General features: G+C 41.7%; 1 long non-coding RNA gene across 1 annotated transcript in view; it reads right to left on the bottom strand.

Moving 5' to 3' along the window:
• Positions 1-10,853, bottom strand: part of LOC140605426 (uncharacterized) — a 40,264-nt gene extending 29,411 nt beyond the window's left edge. Inside the window, exons 1-2 of the long non-coding RNA XR_012008087.1 lie at positions 10,765-10,853; positions 589-832 (exon numbers count right to left, since the gene is read on the bottom strand). This is a non-coding gene — a long non-coding RNA (uncharacterized lncRNA). The remainder of the gene's footprint in view (positions 1-588; positions 833-10,764) is intronic.
• Between the last annotated feature and the right edge of the window lie 3,172 nt (positions 10,854-14,025).

Below are 14,025 nucleotides of genomic sequence, written 5' to 3'. Positions count from 1 at the left end.
ACCACGGCATTCCTTTAACAGAGGTGGTAATCCAGAACTTACACAGAGGTGGGAACAGAGATGTGAACTTGGTGGAGATATAAATTCAAAAGTCACATAACATTGGTTGAAATCACTAAACAATATTTTTGTTACGAAAACAGCACTTTCGGCAGAAAATAGAAAAGTAAAATCAACATATCAATCATAATCTATATTAATGACCATACACTGTACCTCACCATGTGAGTACATGAATTAAGCTCAATGTCATGGCTAAAAATAGTCACTGTTCTGAATTTAGCTAAAATGATGCAAATATTATATAACTGACCTTTTCAACATAGCTCTTCTGAACTTTTTCTTGAAGATGTAGGATAGAGAATTGCTTCAAAGGAGCTTGTACTTGAACTTCAAAGTATATTAAACCATACATTCTGCTTTATTTTCTGAAATCTATGGCCTTTATTACTCTCACAGACTGTATTTTTCAATTATTTCCCTTATCTGCTCTCCCCCAAGCATCCCCTCCAAAGAAAATGTTCCCTTACTATGTCCCCGCAAAGGAAACATTCCACGGAATATTCCCCCACACTCTGAAATGCTTACTTCTGAAATGGCAACACGGACAGCAGAAGCAGCACAGCCCTGGAAGACCGGCCGTGGAGACGCTGCCTCGGACTCGGCCGTCACCGATCTGAGTCAATCTCCTCGATGTTCTCCTCCGTTTGTGAGGCAGACGGATTAAGGGATTTCTGTTGTCGTTCTTTGCAACTCAGAAGCTATGATTGTCCTCAATCTCTCAAAATCGGGAAATGGAGCAGTGACATAGTACTTAATCAAGTACTAACTTCTATGGGTGTTAAGAGAAAAAAAAAAGAGTTAAAAATGGAATTGCATTGAGAAGTTTCATTTAAGAAAGCCGAGCTACTGGAGACCACCGCTTCTCCACCAATATCCAGTCCTCCCAGTGTGAGCATAGGATTCACCCACAGCTAGACACGACGTTGTGGGGTCCCTGTGGCATCTGGAGGTGGCCATGTGACAAAGCTCTGATCTCTGGAATTGGAACAGAAGGGATTGACCCCCGTCTTGGGGTCGGGCCACTAGTAAAAGACCGTATGTCACGTCCTGTCGCTTCCTCCTTCCTCCTGACCAGTCGCTGGTAGGATTTTTAGGGAGGCTCCTTGGACACAGCGAAGGGAATTGGTGTAAATACCCTTCATCGGGAGCTTGCCTTGAGAGAAAAACTATTCTATATATTTTAAGCAACTGAGTCCTGAACATTTTTCTCTTTTTCACATCTGTTAAGCTGCTGTGATAATGCACGCAACCCCCAGGAAAAGTGATAATAGAAGACAATTTAGAAATATCTACAGCTCCCCGTCAGAACTCAGGATTCAGATCCAACATCGGATGGGGGTCCATCTGGGGGCGATCGCCTATCCCTTCCTTTCGTGAGGAACAAACTTACTAGCCTAAAGCTAAGGCACACAGAATTAACGGAAGGCCCTAGACACACACGTGAGGATTCCGGGTGAACGCGGGGCGCCAGGCTCGTGAGGGTCGCACTCCCCCTTCCCACGAGCTTGGGATTTGTGACGCTGCGAAGAGCGGCCCGGCAGGCCCAGCATCACCTGGAGCCCCGGCTCGGCCTCCTGGGCAGGTCACACGACCACGGCACCCAGGGCTGTCGCTCACAAGGGGGAGAGTCTGCAGCACCCGTCGTCCGACTGGGGCACTGTGGTGAGGGCCAGGTGGACTCGGTGGGGCAAGGCCAAGTGGGACTTCTCCCTCCGGAGCAGCTGCTCGTCTGGAGAGCTGCAGGATCGCCCCAAGGCTCGCTGAGCCCCTCTGCTGGGCCCGGGCTGCTGAGGTGGGCCTGGGACTTCTCTTCCGGAGCCTGCCTTCTTCTTGCTTTGGTTGATAGGTTTCGAGTTTCTTAAAGTGGAAGGTTAGGTCATTGACTTGGGATCATTCTTCTTCTTCTTTTTTTTTTTTTAAATATTTTATTTATTTATTCACAAGAGACACAGAGAGAGAGGTAGAGACACCGGCAGAGGGAGAAGCAGGCTCCATGCAGGGAGCCCGATGGGGGACTCGATCCCGATACCCCGGGGTCTCACCCTGGGCCAGAGGCAGATGCTCAACCACTGAGCCCCCAGGGATCCCCATCATTCTTTTTCTTAATATCACTTATAGTCACACAATTCCCTCGCAGCACTGCACGTGTTTGTACACACTAGACACTTTCCATCTCTGTCTACAGTATCAGGCTTTGTCCCCAGGGCCAGGCCACGGTGGCTGGTGGGACACAGCTTCTCCCCTTGCAAGCTCCCATTTGTAGTGTATCTTTTTCATCTTATCTTTTCAACCTATTTGTCTGAAACGAAAATGTGTCTCTTGTCTGCAGCTTATAGCGGACCTGGGTGTTTTTTTTTTTATTATTTTTATCCATCTGCATCTCTCTGCTTTTTCATGTAGTCTTTAGTCCATTTGCATTTAGTGTTATTACTGATAAGCTGGGTTTACATTTTCCATTTTGCTATTTGCGTTTAATATGTTCTGATCATTGTGGTTGTTCCTCTGCTCTTCCGACATTGCCTTCTTGTGTGCTCAATGTGTTCTTTTCTTAGTATGCCAACTTAATGTCCTTATTTTTCTTTTTATAATAAAAGAATAATAAAATATAATAATAGATAATTAAAATATGATATTAAAATATAATAAAACTATAATTTGGTTTTTTTTTCTTTCTGGTTGCTTTGAGCTTATACCTAGAATTACAGTGTGGAAATCTTTATTTTAAAATTTAGTTTGAATTAACACCAAATAAATGTCAGTAGTATACAAAACAGTGCTGTTATATATCTCTATTCCCTCCACCTTGCTTTGTGCTATTGTCACACAAATGACACCATTATACATCCTACGTGCAGGATCACAGTTTTATAATTACTGTTTAATGCAGTATTTCAATTCAGATAGCAAGGGAAAAGTGTCACAAAGAAAAAGACACATTTGCAATGTCCTTTACCTTTACCTATATAGCAATCTTGACTACTATTCTATTTTTGTCCATGTGGGTTCGAGTTGCTGTCTGGTGTCCTTTTAGTTTTTTTGAAGGGCTATTTTTAGTATTTCTTGGAGGGCAGATGTTCTAGTGACACATTCTCTCCGTTTTTGTTCATATGGGAATGTCTTTTTATCTTCTTTACTTTTAAAGAGCTGATCTGTTGGACATAGAACTCTCGATTGACTAGTGCTTTTCTTTCAGTTCTTTGAATACCTACTGCCTTCTGATTCCACGGTTTCTGGCAAGAAATCAGTCATTAATCTTTCGAATATCCCTTATACATAATGAGCTGCTTCTTGCTTCCTGCTTTTAATATTCTGTGTTTTGACAATTTGATTATGATGCATCTAGATGTGGAATTTTTTAAGTTTATTCACCTGGAGATAACTATGCTTCTTACATGTAATATTAATGTTTTTTTATTAAAATTTGGAAGGTTTTGGACTTTTCTTCAAATATTTGTTCTGCATTCTTTCTCTCTCCTCTTTTGTCTGGAACTTCTCTTGTGTATGTTGGTATATCTGATGACACAGGCATCTGAGGCCATATTACTTTCTTGTTTCATTCTTTTTTTTTAACCAGTTCCATAGACTAGAGAAACTTTACTGACCTTTCTTTAGCTTTGTTTTGTTTTTGTTTTGTTTTGTTTTTTGTTTTTTACTTCCACCTGATTGAATTTGCTATCAAGTCCTTCTAGCAAATTCTTTATTTTGGACATTGCATTTTTAAAAAGATTTTATTTATTTATTCATGAGAGACACACAGAGAAAGAATGAGAGAAAGAGAGAGAGAGAGAGAGAGAGGCAGAGACACAGGCAGAGGGAGAAGCAGGCTCCATGCAGGGAGCCCGATGTGGGACTCAATCCCAGGATCCTGGAGTCACACCCTGAGCTGAAGGCAGATGCTCAACCACTGAGACACCCAGGGATCCTCAGACATTGCACTTTTAACGATAGAATTTTAACTTGGATCTTTTTGGATAACATTTGTATCATTTTATTAATATACTTTAGACTTGCTTCGCCTTAGTTTTAAAAAGATATTTCAGATAGCTGATTTAAAATTTTACTTTGTAAATATGAGATCTGGGCTTCTTTGAATACCATTTTTACAGATTATTTTTATTTCTGTATAAACACCTCTTTTTTTTTTTTTTGCATGTCTCATAATTTTTTGTTGGGAACTGGACATTTTAAATACTATAATGTAGCAACTCAGGAAATGAGATTCACCTCCCTCCCCAGGGTTTGCTGTTCTTGCGACTAGTTCAGTGGGTCTCTGAACTAATTCTGAATGTCTGTATTCTTTGTTGTATATGAGCCCTGAAGACTCTTCTTGGTTAGCTAATGCAGGATAGTTCTACTCACACACCTGGAACCACAAAGATTCCCTGTTTGTACCACACAGCCCTATGTGCATGTTGGGCTATACCTTTAACACTCAGCATTTATGTCAGGATGTTTCAAAGCTCCTCTGGACATCCCATTCCATGGCTTCTCCCTTTACATCTTAGGGTGAGCTTGTTCTTTTCCTCCCAACTGTCACCTCAGTGTCAGCAGCTGCAATGTTAAACAATTGGTGCTAATTGTTCTTGAAAAATGTCCATGAGTAAAAGGCTCTTCACACTGGGTAACCACTAGGTCAGGTCAATAACCAACAGGCCTTGAAAGTGGATTTTTCAGGGACTATATATTTTCAGGTCAAATAATAGTAACGTTCTGAGAACGGAACTTTAAAAGAGCTTCAGCTCTTCTATTATTCCTCTAGAGTCAGCTTAGTTTCTGGTTTTCCTCATGGATGCAGATGCTTATTCTCAAGGATACCATGGAGCTGGAGTGGGGGCAGGGATAAAACAAGTTGAAATGCTGCAAAAATCAGTCTTTAGAGAGATTCACTATTCTTGAATAAATGCTTCCCACATTAATGTCAGCCTTTGGTTCATTTTCAGATACCTGAAGGCGCTGGTTTTAAGTTTTGCCAGTGTTCTCAAATCTTTTATGAAGAGAAAATGCTTATAGGCTCTTACTCAGCCATTCCCAATGACATCATTTAACATGTAAAAGTTGGGGGCACCTGGGCGGCTCAGTGAGTTAAGTGTCTGTCTTTGGTTCAGGTCATAATCCCAGCATCCTGGACTCAAGCCCTGCATTTGGCTCCTTGCTCAGCCAGGAGTCTGCTTGTCTTTCTCCCTTTGCCCCTCCACTTGCTGTGCTCTCTATCTATATCTATCTATCTATCTATCTATCTATCTATCTATCTATCTTTTTTTTTTTTTTTAAAGATTTTATTTATTTATTCATGATAGTCACACAGAGAGAGAGAGAGAGGCAGAGACATAGGCAGAGGGAGAAGCAGGCTCCATGCACCGGGAGCCCGACGTGGGATTCGATCCCGGGTCTCCAGGATCGCGCCCTGGGCCAAAGGCAGGCGCCAAACCGCTGCGCCACCCAGGGATCCCTCTATCTATCTATCTATCTATCTATCTATCTATCTATCTATCTATCATCTATCTATCCATCCATCCATCTATCTATCTCTATCTATCATCATCTCTTTCTTTGTCAAATGAATAAATAAAATCTCTTAAACAAACAAAAAATTTGTGTAACTGTGTTCACAAATTACCTCTTGAAACCAGTAGTTTCAGATGTAAAAATAAAATGTCATTTCACACAGGCACTAAATTTGAACAGAAATATGAGGAATGTAAAATAAAAGATTTTCTCCTCATAAGAAATAACAATGAACCACCTTCCCTCATGAAACTGTTATTTCTGGGAATATCTATCCTTCAGCAGCAGTTACTCAGGTTAAATGTCTGAGAAGCATCTCTCAACTATTAGTCATATTCCACATTTAAATATTTCAAGATTGCCTCCTACCCAAGTGTTTAAACTTCCCCCAAGGAAGTCATAGCCCAATGCAGATAACACATGCTAGTTGAGTAATTGGATTTTAAAACTAGAATGATTTCGATGACACCATCTTCTATTTAACCTGAACATCTTACTTTTCCCAAGAAATCACTCCTTGTGTTGCTCGATATACCTTTTTGAAAGTGGCTATTTTCTAAAAAGGGGAAGACTTGATTTCACTTCCAATTTCACAGACACATTACTGCTTCAAGTTATTTCACAACAATGGCAATATTTGGACAATAGAGGCATCATTTTAAGATACTTGAACCTTATCCTACACTCGTGAATTTTGTTAGTTCCCCTATTACATCAACCTTATTTTCTAAATTCCTCTGCATATACATTCTAAAATAATTTTCTTATGATGTGCTGACATAGTTTGAGATTTTATATTGTGTTCAATTTAAATAGTTCATATTCCCTGGAACCACTTTTAGCTCCATGGCACTCATTGTCCTTCTTATCAGCAGGTTGCAGACTTCGTCCCAATGTTCCTGTGGAAAATTATATTCTCTGTTTGAGAAACATTCTATCTCCTTTAGAAATTTAGAGGGTACCTTTGAGCGTTTGGATTTTTTTTAACTCTACAATATCTTAGTTGTTTCAGTCCCCGCTGGATATCATGAAATTTCAATTACAGACTAAAACTATATATTTTGTGTCTTTCTGCGACTCTGCTAAAGGATAACCATGTAACATAATTCTTTACCATTGTCTTTTTGCAATTTGTTTCGTATTTCTACATCACAATACCACAAATATAACATAATTTGACTCTCTTGTGTTTTAAAATATTTCTATAGAATTTTAAGAAAGACAAATACCTTGAGTTTTTAAGCCTTTCTTATAGGAATCTCCACATTTGCAGACTATGTGAAACGTAGTGCAAGTCTTAACTCACCGGAAGTAGGTTACAGTTTTAATGCGACTGTTTATTGCACCCTATTCTCTTCTGTAATTTCCACTTTTCCCAGCTCCCTTCATATGGATCATTTAAATCAGTTCTTAAATTAGACTCAATTCTATCACATCCTTGAGAGAAAATAGAAGATAAATAATAAAAAGCAGTCTTTTCTGTGCCACATTCAGTTCCATACTCTAACTCCATGCACCTTTGCCTTCACCTCTGTAGTCACACTTCCTAAAAATTGTCAGCATCCGATGTCTCCACACACTCGTTGCCCATAGTTATGAACAAACTGCAGTCCTGGCTCTCTCTCCACCATTTCACAGAAATCACTTTCACTAAGATCATCATTTATCTCCCTTAATCTCTCCAACTTTCGTAAAGCAATTTCCTCCCTGGGCGTCTGGGACAGCAACTTCCCTGACTGTCTCCAGCTTCTCCAATAGCCTCTGTTTCACCCACTTTGTGAAATTCCCTTCTGTTGATTGTGAGCTAAGGATTTATATCATCACACTTGTGCCCAGTTTCTCCTTATAGTCTCCACAATTTCCATGAAAAATCCCAGCTAAAAACACCTGGACCTATCATTATCCTTGTTAATACCCTTTAAGGAGTTTGCATTTATCTTCCATGTGTCAGTATCTTTTTTGTGGTTTACAACATTTAACCTTTTTTTTACTATCCGAGCTTACTTCCCTTTTCCTTATTTTCCAGTGATTTTGAAATTCCTTCGTTTCTGGGAGGCCAGCGTATCTTTTTTCAGTCTCTTGGTCCCCTTAACCTGTTTTCTATGCCTGCAGATGCATTGCTTTTTTACCCTCCTTCATTCAGTAAATTTCAACTTAGCTTTGAGTTTAGAGGCTACTTCCTCCAGGACAGTCTTTGAGCCCTAACAGGTGAGCTTGATACATCTGTGTCAGTGAGTATACTTCCCTATAAGCAACAGATGCTCATGGACTCATTTACAAAGTAGAGAAATGTGTCCAAGGTTATGGTGCAGTCAAAAGGTCCCAAACCACACTGTAGAAATGCTCTGAGAAAGAGACTGGTGCTACTGTTGCTGCTGCCTCAGAAATCAGATGCTCTACTTTGTGGGGCTTTTATGGATTCAACCTTATTGGTGCCACTACCTCTGCTCACTCAGACTTCAGATCTAGGTCATGAATCTGCTCTGCAGCCGCTACCACATCTGAGCGCAGGAGGACACTGCTGGTCTCCGTATCGGCACCTTGAATTGCAGGGAGGGCTCTTCTCAGGTCGCACATTTCCAACTGGCTCCTGATGATAATTGCTCTAAGTAGTGGAACAATTAAGGGTGCACAAAGGTGCTGGTCAACGAGAAAATGGGTTGGATAGTCATCACCAGAGCTGACACTTTCCCTCTCCGAGGACTGTTCCTATTGTGTCATAGTCTCCCGTTTATTCATCGGTTCTTCATGTGCTTGGTAAACCCAATGAGATTCAAGGGTGGGACCACCCTGTTCACTCTTCTATCTACATTTCTCCCTTTCCTCCCCTTCCATCCTACCGGAGACCATAGAGAAATCAGGCAGAGAATGAAAGTGTGAAATCTGCAGAACAGACATGCTCTCCGGGCTGTTTCCTCACACTGCTCGGGGACAGACAGGAAGGAGAGGCAGCGAATCCCAGCACTGATGGCCCTTGAGTAGCTGGATTATTATGCCAGAGGGAAATGCCCCATTAGTGCCCCCAACCTGCATCCCCTCTTCAAATACCCTAGTAGCTCTCTGTGGCGAGGAGGCATGGAGAGAGCCCAGGCATGCTTGTCTTGTGGAAAACTGTCCCTTTCCGGTCATAACGCATCTCTAACACTTCTATCAATCCTAAACAGTATTAGTGAGACCCTCATCTTTGCCATGGATGGACTCAGGCATTATTTAAAATTATGGATTGTCAGCATTATTGTCTCTATTATTAATTGTGTGCTTTTATAAAGTCTGTCATTAAGAAACATGGGCAGATCTGTCTACCTTCACCAAGACTGAAAAATTAAAGCTCATCTTCAAAGGGTCTGTCCTGTTTTAGTGGATAGCACGATCTGACCATGCACAGACCACTAGGTTATGCTCCAGTGTTTAAGAAGTGACTAATTCCTGGCTTGTTGACACCCAACTACTAAACCAACTTCTTCTGAAGCATCCTCGTGGCCTCCATGAGGCCAAAATGATCATTGAGCAGTTTTCTATTTGTTGCTGTTAATGACCGCTCTGAAAAACCAAAGTTATCTGTTGAGGTATTTGCTGCTTCTCTTTCTCCTGTGACCTGGTTTTATCTAGATTCACATACCACAGTTGGTCCTGGTTTTCTAGGCATTGAGGTTCATTTCATATTCCTGTGTTTTGTTTTTGATGATTATTTATTTATTTATTTACTTTAATTTATTATTTATTTATTTGTTTGTTTTGCCGATTATTTAAAATCAACACGCTCGATCATTTCTTTGGTGTCTGTAGTTTTCAGCGATGACCACTAGCACTCTTTACCCTGCGTTCACCTGTGTTCTGGCCTCTAGGCTGAGATGCTGATATGTGGTGTCACGTGTGTTTGGGTTTACCTGTCAGTGTGATTCACAGGGGCTTGACCCCAGTTTGGCATAAATGAGCACTTCAGTTTAACCTCCTCGGCATCACTGCAATCTCCTCTTTCCTGGTGAGCTTGACTTGGGAGTTGCCTCACTCAACAATTCCATGTGATTTTGCTAAAACACACATACATCTCAGCTATTTTTCCGAATAAAACAATTCAATGGCTCCCTGTTGCTTATAAAAGAAATGACAAGTGTCTTTCCTTGGTCTTTTGAGTACTTGGTCTGTTATACTGAGTTGTAAGAAACAGAAACCTATTATAATGTGAGGTTTTTTCCTTGTCCATGGAGAGTACTCCACTTTGGATGGATACTGCATCCCGTGGTCAAGGATGCTGGCCTCTGTGTTGGTCTACTTCATATGGCTACTACCAAGGGGACTTCGTGGTGTGGGATGTGCACTCCAGGTACAGCGTCATTTCCAATCCAGGCAGCAAGAAAACAGAAAGAGAAGAAAGGAAATGTCCTCTCCCGTTAAAGATACTCCCCAAGAGTGGCACCAATCCCACCCTTTCATGTCCCCACCCCACCCCCACCTCGACCCAGTAATTGGTTTCATGGGCTGACACAAAAGGTCTTCATTGTGAAATCTGTGCATCCCACAAACATCTTCAAGTCCTGCTGAAGGAGGGGAGAACGCATGTGGGTGGACGTGTAGCATCTTTGGGTGCCGTTCCCACACCTCGGCCACTGCACCGGTTGTGTGAACAAATAATTTGATTTCTGCCCCCAAAAGGAACACTTGTCTCCTCACAGAGGGAGCCCTGAAGTCCCCTCGGTCATTACACCCAGATCACGCGGGGTCCCGGTGACACGCTTGACCTCCTCCCGTCTGCCTGTGGCTTCTCACAGTCTCAACATCACAATGGGAACCACTGATGTCGTGAGCCCCAGTCCTGCGTGGTGTGTGGAAAAGTACAGCAGCATTTCTCGCTGTGGAGACGGAACTAGAGAAGGCGGACGTGGCCGCCGTGGAGGGAGTGACCAGCACAGTGACAAGATGTTTCCCAGCTAATAATTCTGTTTGGGAGCTTCACAAACATGGTTTTCCTTTAATTGTGATCTTGGCATCACAGAACAAAACTATTTGGGTTTTTATATTAGGAACAATAATTTTACTGTCTTCTATGAAGCAGCTTTTGGCCTTTATTCTATGTGCTCTAATTTATGGGTCTTTTCTTTTGCATTCACTGTGATTGCCCCAAAACTCTACTATTTATTAATAATGTAGTCATCAGCTGTATTTATTATGCTTTATGCTTTCTCCTAATTTACTCACGAGTTCCATAATGGTGCCATTTTCATCTCATCTCCTTTTCTTTGTCTTCTCTCATTTCAGTAGTGAAACTTGTTCATTTTTGTAGTTTCTGTTTTAATAAATGAAAATCTTTTAAGTTATTTGCTAAAATTAATTAGAGATTTGATTTTATTTTTCCCTCGTGGGTTCAGTTTTTGGCTAGACTGGAATTTCTGGGTTTTGCTAAGATCCTTCATTATCTTTTATTTATTTATCCATGAGAGACCCAGAGAGAGGCAGAGACACAGGCAGAGGGAGCAGCAGGCTCCATGCAGGGAGCCCCATGCGGGACTCAATCCCAGAGCCCCGGGGTCACGCCCTGGGCTGAAGGCAGACGCTCAGCCACTGAGCCACCCACATGCCTCCTTCCCTACCTTTTAATTGCATCATTTTCACATGCTCTATACCACTTACAAACAATAATGGAATATCATTAATTATTATCAATAATGGAATATTATTAATAATGGAATATTATTCAGTGCTAAAAAGAAATGAGCTCTCAGGCCATGAAAAGACACGGAGGGACTTCAAATGCCCATCACTCAGTGGGGGAAGCCAACAAAAAGGCTTGTACTGTATGATCGCAACTGTATGATGACCTGGAAACTGTAAAACATGGAAGCAGTACAGCATCTGGTGGTTGCCAGGGATCCGAGGGCAGGGAAGGATGCATAGGTGGGGCCAAAGGATTTTCCGGTCGTTGAAACTGCATGCTGTGATTCTGTGAGGATGGATACACGTCATTACACAGTTGTCCAAACCCGCAGAATGTAGGACACCAAGAGAGGCCCTGGGGCAAACGACGGACGTTAGCTAAGTGCAGGGCATGGGAGTGGGCGGAAGCATGTGCTCCCCGTGCTGCTGGCCCCTGTCTTCCACGCGGAGGGCAGCCCCACGCTCCCTGTGGCTCAGGTTTTCTGGCAGGAGCCGCACCGGTTACGGGGAGGCTGAGGTCCAGTAAGAATGTTCAACAAAACCGTGGGAAGTTCTGGAATTATAAAGAGCTTTCAGAATTTGCTGAGAGCTGCGGGACGCTCAGGCCTCTCTAGTTCCATGCTGATGGGTAGCAGGGAGGAGCCGCTCTGGGAAAGGGTGTGATCTTGGACCTCACGGTTGAGGCCACATCTGGGGCGCCGAGCCGGCGGGGGTCTCCTGCCAGTCCCACCAGCAGCAGGCACCACGTCCTCCCGGACCAGAAGTCAGGTTGTGCCAGTCTGTGTCCTTTGAAGGAAGTTTAAAGAGAGGAAGGATGAGTTGAGGAAGCTTAGAATGAAGAAAGGCACTGTTGAGAGTCATATTAAAAATTGTGAAGACGGGTCATATAGCAGAAGGATTGCACTTTTCTGTGAATGCATTTCTCAAGGTCTAGATCTGGAAAATACAATTCCAAACAACTGGGCGTGTGTATCAGTGCTAAAGACTCAGCTGCTTGACAGTCCCTGTCGCATGACCATCAGCACCGGCGGGCTTCTGGACCTTGGCCCCTTCCCAGGCCCTGGGAACGCGTGTTCCCACATGGCCCACCTGTATTCTTTCTGGGATCGTGTAATCTTTACATAGTAGTGTATGAAGATTTATACAAGCAAGTAGACATGCTTTTTCACTCCCCTCCACTGAATGAAGGCAAGTTTCCAGGTCTTTTATTGTCCCTTGAGCAGCATCAAATATTTCTTGCCATGTTTCTTACCCGGTCATTAATACTCTTATTGCAAACATGCCTGGAGGCGATGTCGAATCCCCTTGCAATTGCATCTCTCTCTGTGAGAATTCTTTTGCTTGCACCTGCTTTGTTTTGACATGTACATTTTCCTTTGGGAGCCATATTCAAGAAAAACTAGAAAATCCTAGGTTTAAAAATATTGCCTCAAGTCCCCTGTACAATGCTGCCTGCCTTTCACTCTATATCCAAAGGTAGATCTATAATGTTCTTAATGCTTGTTATTGGCTCAGGGGTTCTTGAAAGAAAGCACCGAGGCACACATCTAAAACTCTATGCTCAAAAAAATAAATAAATAAAAATATAAATAAATAAATAAATAAATAAATAAATAAATAAATAAATAAATAAATCTCTGTGTTTTTCTGTTTGTGAGTCGCACATCACACTAAGGAGCTGGATGACCCAACCATTCCTCATCTGTTTCCAGTGAAATACTTGGGGGTGCCTGGCAAAATGGCAGGTGTCATTTCCCAGAAAACCTTACATTTCACAACATACATAACACTATTTTAATATTAATTCTTGATGATTTACCTCCTAAATTTTGAACAAAAGAAATATTATTTTGGATGCTTTTATGTAAGCCATTTTTCCTAAATATCGCGGAATTGTGACTTCATTTCTTAAAGTAGTTTTGTTTCTGGATCTATCCGAGGGAGAAAAAGAGCAGGAAGTCCTGTCTAGAGTAAACGCCAGTGCTCCCTGGAATCTGCCGTTAAATACATTAAATAATATTGGAAGGACAGCACACTTACGGCGGTTTGTGAGGTTTTGTATTAAAACTTGCAAATTCTCTACCCCCACACGTAGCAGACAAAGGTTGTCAAGCTTTACAAGCTCATTTTGACTTTTGTAATGTAGTTTGAAGGCATCTTTTCTGGAACAGCATTCTACGCTCCCATCTTCCCAACACACACCCAGTGCCTATCCAATAGGAATATATTTTACATCTCTGTTCTTTTCTTTTAGGGGACATAACTGCTAGTTTCTGGGGAAAAATGATACACAAATGTTTGTGAACAGACCCCCTGTCATCTATCACAATGCTTGCTCTTCATCCCAGAGAAATTACCTGGAGAACTTGATGCCAATGAATTGCGTATCTGAGGTATTATTTGTCCCATATCTTTGGGAAATTCAGAGAACTGAGACTTCACTTTTTTTTTTTTTCCTAGCAAGAACAGATCTTGTCTTAAATGAATGCTGTGATCTTAAATGCTTCAACATTCCATGATGATGTGAAGCATCCAGTTTATATATTTTCAGGGATATCGGTGTCTTTCGGGGGATCACCCAGTTAAATGCATCTCATAACAACTTAATTCTTGGGATATCACACTTTATCACATGCATTCTCTGCGATTTATATTAATCTAGCTACAAGAAAGGAGACAATAATCATCGGATTGCTTAGGGTTAGACTCATAAGAAATCTGCCCATTTTCTTGTTCCAATATTTTCTTTTACTTGATGATGAGACCGGGGCTTGGGTATACTGCAAATTTGCATAATTCGCTCAC

This window comes from Canis lupus, chromosome 15, assembly GCF_048164855.1.
Source record: "Canis lupus baileyi chromosome 15, mCanLup2.hap1, whole genome shotgun sequence".
NCBI classification, from domain to species: domain Eukaryota; kingdom Metazoa; phylum Chordata; class Mammalia; order Carnivora; family Canidae; genus Canis; species Canis lupus.
The sequence above is the reverse complement of the archived record's forward strand: the minus strand, read 5'-3'. Positions and strand labels throughout refer to the sequence as shown.